The sequence below is a fragment of the Colobus angolensis genome, unplaced genomic scaffold (genome assembly GCF_000951035.1).
Source record: "Colobus angolensis palliatus isolate OR3802 unplaced genomic scaffold, Cang.pa_1.0 Scaffold109, whole genome shotgun sequence".
In the NCBI taxonomy this organism is placed as follows: Eukaryota; Metazoa; Chordata; class Mammalia; order Primates; family Cercopithecidae; genus Colobus; species Colobus angolensis.
The window spans coordinates 6057357-6064400 of record NW_012111919.1 but is presented as its reverse complement, the minus strand read 5'-3'; positions in this window follow the sequence as shown (position 1 = coordinate 6064400).

Genomic DNA, 7044 nt, shown 5'->3' with positions numbered 1-7044 from the left:
CCAGTCAGGGTTTCCCTCTGTCTCCCAGGCTGGAGTGCAGTGGCACTATCATGGCTCACTGCAGCCTCTACCTCTCAGGCTCATGATCCTCCTATCTCAGCCTCCTGAGTAGCTGGGAATACAGATATGCACCACCATGCCTGGCTAATTGTTTTTTAAGTTTTTGTAGAGTCAGGGTCTTACTATGTTGCCCAGGCTGGTCTTGAACTCCTGAACTCAAGTGATCTTCCTACCTCGGCCTCCCCAGGTGCTGGGATTACAGGTGTGAGCCAGTGTGTCCAGCCTAGCTGTTTGTATTTAGGGAGTACATGTGATATTTTTATACAAACATACAATGTGTAATGATCAAATCAAGGTAATTAGGATATCCATCACCTTAAGTCTTGTTTCTTTGTATTAGTAATATTCTAAACCCACTCTTTTATTTTGAAATATACAGTAAGTTATTGTGTATTAATACATAAGTTATTGCATATTAATAATAATTATATCTAGTGCTCAGTATTACTAGATATAATTCCTTCTATCCTCTTTATTTATATAACTTATCTGAATATAAATCTGTGGGTCTCATTCTGTTGTCTATTTTTTTTGCTGGCTGTCATGATGATTCTTTTGTGATTTTCTGTTTTTACTGTGAATCATATTCATGGGACTTTATTTTTGTGCCTTCTGTTGAAGGTATATTCTGTCTGAGATGATTTATGTTTGCTTCTGCTTTATGCTTAGGATCACTGTTGACTCAAATCTATTTAACCTGAATTATCGTCGTGAGAGTCTTCATACCTAGCCTTGGTGAATTCAGGCTGTAAACCTGTTGATCAGTGTGTTGTTATGAATTTTCTTTTTTTTTTCTTTTTTTTTTGAGGCGGAGTCTCGCTCTGTCACCCGGACTGGAGTGCAGTGGCCGGATCTCAGCTCACTGCAAGCTCCGCCTCCCGGGTTTACGCCATTCTCCTGCCTCAGCCTCCGGAGTAGCTGGGACTACAGGCGCCCACCACCACGACTCGCTAATTTTTGTATTTTTAGTAGAGATGGGGTTTCACCGTGTTAGCCAGGATGGTCTCGATCTCCTGACCTTGTGATCCGCCCGTCTCGGCCTCCCAAAGTGCTGGGATTACAGGCTTGAGCCACCGCGCCCGGCCTGTTATGAATTTTCAAGGGACCCTCCCACCCCCACACCCTGCCCCCTCACTCCCCACTCTTAGTGTCAGTGTTGGGAAAGGTGGGCAGTTCTCCTGGAGATGAGTGATGGGAAGGTTGGTGGGTTTATTTCTAATTTACTCATACTTAGCTATATCCTTATTGTAGCAGAATTTTGTAGGATGATTGCATTAGATTCCATATATTTAGCAGATTTTAGGCCTTACTACTGTCTTTTGTATTTCTCATCCCCCCACCCAAGGCGGAGTCTTGCTCTGTCACTCAGGCTAGAGTGCAGTGGCATAATCTCAGCTCACTGCAACCTCCACCTCCAGGGTTCAATCAATTCTCCTGCCTCAGCTTCCTGTGTAGCTGGGACTACAGGTGCCCGCCACCACGACTCGCTAATTTTTGTATTTTTAGTAGAGATGGGGTTTCACCATGTTGGCAGGCTGGTCTCGGACTCCTGACCTCTTGATCTGCCTGCCTCAGCCTCCCAAAGTTCTGGGATTACAGGCATGAGCCACCACACCTGGCCTGCTTTTTTTTTTCTTTTTTTTGTGAGGCAGAGTCTCGCTCTGTCACCCAGGCTGGAGTGCAATGGTGTGATCTCGGCTCACTGCAACCTCTGCCTCCCGGGTTCAAGTGATTCTCCTGCCTCAGCCTCCTGAGTAGCTGGGATTACAGTCGCCTGCCATAATGCCCGGCTAATTTTTGTATTTGTAGTAGAGACGTGGTTTCACTATGTTGCTCAGGCTGGTCTCGAAATCCTGACCTCATGATCCACCCACCTCAGCCTCCCAAAGTGCTGGGATTACAGGTGTGAGCCACTGTGCCCGGCCTTGCATGTCTTAAAGCAGAGAAAATAGGTCAAATTCTCTGGGGTTGAGCAAATGCATTGGAAATGAAAGCTGTCTTCGGAGCCTTGCTTACTTGTCCTGAGTTCCTGCTGTGACTTAGCTTTTGATCTGAGCATTCCTTAGTATCTTGCCACCTCTTGCATGTACTGCAGGGTTTTTTTTTAAAGTTCAAAAAATATTTAAGCAGTGTTTTAGTTATTTCCTCTAGTATGTACTGTAGAAAACAGGCAACTCTTCCATATCTCTTTTCTTTTCTTAATTTTCTTTCTGAGACAGGGTCTCACTCTGTTGCCTAGGTTGGAGTGCAGTGGTGAGGTCTTGGCTTACTGCAGCCTCCACCTTTCGGGTTCAAGTGATTCTCATGCCTTAGCCTCCTGAGTATCTGGGATTACATTATAGGTTATGCACCACCATGCCCGGCTCATTTTTGTATTTTTAGTAGAGATGGGGTTTCACCATGTTTGCCAGGCTGACCTTGAACTCCTGGCCTCAAGTGATCTGCCTGCCTTGGCCTCCCAAAGTGCTGGGGTTACAGGCAAGAGCCACTGCGCCCAGCCCCCTTTTTTTTTGAGACGCAATCTCACTCTGTCGCCCAGGCTGGAGTGCAGTGGTGTGATCTTGGCTCACTGCAATCTGAGGCAATTCTTTGCCTCAGTCTCCAGAGTAGCTGAGATTACAGGTGCCCGCCACCAAACTCAGCTAATTTTTTTTGTATTTTTAGTAGAGACAGGGTTTCACCATTTTGGCCAGGTTGGTCTTGAACTCCTGATCTCATGATCCACCTGCCTCAACCTCCCAAAGTGCTGGAATTACAGGCGTGAGCCACTGCGCCTGACCTTTTTTAAAAAAATTTATTTTAATTTATAGAGATGGGGTCTCACTATGTTGCCCAGCCTGGTCTTGAAATCCTGAGCTCAAGCCATCCTCCCACCTCAGCCTCCCAAAGTGCTAGGATTTATAGGCATGAGCCAACTTGCTTGGCCATATCTTTTTCAAGTCTTTCTTTCTTTTGTCTACAATTTTGGGGTTCAACACATATCTCAGGGTTCATTATCTCTCAGAGGTTTTCCCTAAAATCCCTGCTGGAATTAATGGCCTCTGCCTCATTCTTTCTTATCACATTGTATTGCAGCTTACCAGTTTCTTCCCTATCTTATTCATTACCTCTGTGTCTGTGTGTTCTTTGAGGATTTTTTTTTTTTTTGAGACGGAGTCTCGCTCTGTTGTCCAGGCTGGAGTGCAGTGACGCTATCTCGGCTCACAACAAGCTCTTGAACTCCTGATCTTGGTCTTGAACTCCTGATCTTGGTCTTGAACTCCTGATCTCATGATCCGCCGGCCTTGGCCTCCCAAAGTGCTGGGATTACAGGCGTGAGCCACCGTGCCCGCCTCTTTGAGAATGTTTAAACGTTCTTGATTTTTAAAAATCTGTATATTTCCTGGCCTAGCAGAGTACCTAATGCCAGTTGGATTTATTTATTTACTTATATATTTTCTAGAGACAGGGTCTCACTATGTTGCCCAGGCTGGTCTCAAACTCCTGGGCTCAAGCTCAGTTGGATTTAAAATTAACATTTGTTACCTCCGGGTGCAGTGGCTCACACCTGTAATTCCAGCACTTTGGGAGGCAGAGGCAGCCAGATCACGAGGTCAGGAGGTAAGACCATCCTGGCAAACACGGTGAAACCCCATCTCTACTAAAACTACAAAAAATTAGCCGGGCGTGGTGGCACACGCCTGTAGCCCCAGCTACTTGGGAGGCTGAGGCAGGAGAATCGCTTGAACCCGGGAGGCAGAGGTTGCAGTGAGCCCAGATCGCACCACTGCACTCCAGCCTGAGCGACAGAGCAAGACTCCATCTCAAATAAATAAATAAGGTTAACATTTGTTGATAGTAAATGGTATAGGTTATGGTAACTTAGCCTTCCCAATTTAGGACTACAAAAACAAACAAACAAAAACAAAGGAGGAAACCACACAAATCCTTTGTATATAATTTGCATACTACATACCTCTGCAGGACACTAGCCTGTTTTTCTTTTTTTTCCCGAGATGGAGTTTTGCACTATTGCCCAGACTGGAGTGCAGTGGTGCAATCTCAGCTCACTGCAACCTCCACCTCCTGGGTTCAAGCGATTATTCTGCCTCAGCCTCCTGAATAGCTGATATTACAGGCGTCTGCCACCATGCCCAGCTAATTTTTTGTATTTTTAGTAGAAATGGGTTTCACCATGTTGGTCAGGCTGGTCTCAAACTCCTGACCTCAAGTAATCCGCCAGCCTTGGCCTCCCAAAGTGCTGAGATTACAGGCGTTAGCCACTGCACCCTACCCTTTTTAAAAAATCTTTTTTGAGACAGGGTGTTACTCTGTCACCCAGGCTAAAGTACAGTGGCATGAACTTGGCTCATTGCCGCCTGGTTATCCTGGGCTCAAGTGATTGATGGCGCCTCAGCCTCAGGAGTGGCTGGGACCACAGGCACCACACCCAGTAGTCCCAGCTACTGGGGAAGCTGAGGCAGGGGGATCGCTTGAACCTGGGAGGTCGAGGCTGCAGTGAGCTGAGGTTGTGCCACTGCACTCCAGCCTGGATGACAGAGCGAGACCCTGTCTCTCTCTCTTTTTGGTAGAGAGAGGATCTCGCTATGTTGCCCAGGCTGGTCTCCAACTCCTGGTCTCAAGCCATCCTCCCACCTCGGCCTCCAAGTGCTGAGAATACAGGTGCGACTTACAGTGCCTGGCCGAAACCAGTCTCTTTCCACAGGAATTGATACTTGTTTATTCTGCTCAGGGATGTGATAGCTACCTGACCCAGGAAAATCCAGGTATGGTTCCATTATGAGGAATCCACACCCATTAAGACGCCAGCTCTAAGTGGCAGGCGAAGTGTCCAGGAGAGGATGTGGCATGCAAATTGTGTCAGAAGGATATATCTATTCTGGAATCCATACTGGTTCCCAAATAGAAAAAAACATTCTCATTCCCAGTGTCGTACAGTTTTTTGGAATGACTGGGAGCTTAGATGGCCAGAATGCTCTAAGTTTGATGCCATTTGGTCATTTTCAGGACGTTTCTTGAGTCTTCAATTTTTCTTAGTTTAATAAAGAGTTTAATAAACTTCTGCCCAATAACCAGTAGGCTATGTCTAATGTACTGTGAATTTTTTTTTTTTTTTTTTGAGACAGAGTCTTATTTTGTCACCCAGGCTGGAGTGCAGTGGCACGATCTCGGCTCGCTGCAACCTCTGCCTCCCAGGTTCAAACGATTCTCCTGCCACAGCCTCCTAAGTAGTTGGGATTACAGGCATGCGCCACCACACCTGGCTAATTTTTTGTATTTTTAGTAGAGATGGGGTTTCACCATGTTGGTCAGGTTGGTCTCGAACTCCTGACCTCAAGTGATCCACCTGCCTCGGCCTCCCAAAGTGCTGGGATTACAGGTGTCAGCCACTGCTCCCGACCTGTATTGTGAATTTTTGAAATGAACCTAATTCCTACTTTACAGCAAAGTTTTTTCTCTCCTTCCTTCCTTTCTTTTTCCTTCCTTCTGTTTTTTTTTTTTTTGAGACGGAGTCTCGCTCTGTTGCCGGGGCTGGGGTGCAGTAGCCGGATCTCAGCTCACTGCAAGCTCCGCCTTCCGTGTTTACGCCATTCTCCTGCCTCAGCCTCCTGAGTAGCTGGGACTACAGGTGTCCGCCACCTCGCCCGGCTATTTCCTTCCTTCTGTTTCTTCCTTCTTCCTTCCTTCTTTTCTTTACTTTTTTTTTTTTTTGAGACAGGGTCTGGCTCTGTCGTTCAGGCTGGAGCGCAGTGGCGTCATTTCGGCTCACTGCAATCTCCATCTTCTGGGTTCAAGTGATTCTCAGCCTCAGCTTCCCGAGCAGGGATTACTGGTGCCCGCCACAACACCCGTCTATTTTTTTGTATTTTTAGTAGAGACAGGGTTTCACCATGTTGGTCAGGTTGGCCTCGAACTCCTGACCTCAGGTGATCCACCCACCCCGGCCTCCCAAAGTACTGGGATTACAGGCGTGAGCCACCGCACCCGGCCTACAGCAGAGCTTTTCTTTCTTTTTTTTTTTTTTTGAGACGGAGTCTCGCTGTGTCGCCCAGGCTGGAGTGCAGTGGCGCGCTCACTGCAAGCTCCACCTCCCGGGTTCACGCCATTCTCCCGCCTCAGCCTCTGAGTAGCTGGGACTACAGGCGCCCGCCACCTCGCCCGGCTAGTTTTTTGTATTTTTAGTAGAGACGGGGTTTCACCGTGTTAACCAGGATGGTCTCGATCTCCTGACCTCGTGATCCACCCGCCTCGGCCTCCCAAAGTGCTGGGATTACAGGCTTGAGCCACCGCGCCCGGCCAGCAGAGCTTTTCATATGAATTGTGTGGCTTAATTTTTTTTTCTTTGGAAGTTAAATTGCAAATGTTATATCTTTGGGCTCAGCTTTTTGAATTCTTAATTCTTCAGCGGGCCGGGGGTACGGGACAGTGATAGAGGCGGCTCTTAGAGGGAACTCATTCTTTGACTCCGCCTTAGATCTGGCTAAGGGGATAGAAAACGACCCTGCCTCGCTTTGTTTAAAGACGCAGGGTTCTAGCGTGGTGTTTCCCGCCCCCCCACCTTTTCGTCTTAAGCTTACCACGTTCCAGACACTGCCCAGATCAATTTTTAATCACAGCTGTCATTCTTATTTTTACAGGCATGAAAAGTGAGACTCAAGTTCAGTGTCTTGCCTCAGGTAGCTCGGGGATTCCCAGTCAGCTCCTCGCGACTTCGTCGCCGCTCCCCTTCCACCCCGTGCCTTCGCCGGCCGTCCCCTGCTCCATCCAGGCCACGGGGGAGACGGTGGGGTCTGGGGCCATTCAGGCCTGGCTGGGCGTGAGAGCTTCTGGCCCAAGTCCACGCCCGAACTCGTCCTGATCAGTCTGGCTTTTCTGGTCCCCGTGGCCTTGCGGTACCGGAGACCTGGAAACCATCGAGCTGACAGCCCAGAGCGTCGCTCCCCGGCCGCCGAGCGCTGACGCCGCGCCGGGGGCGGGGCAGCT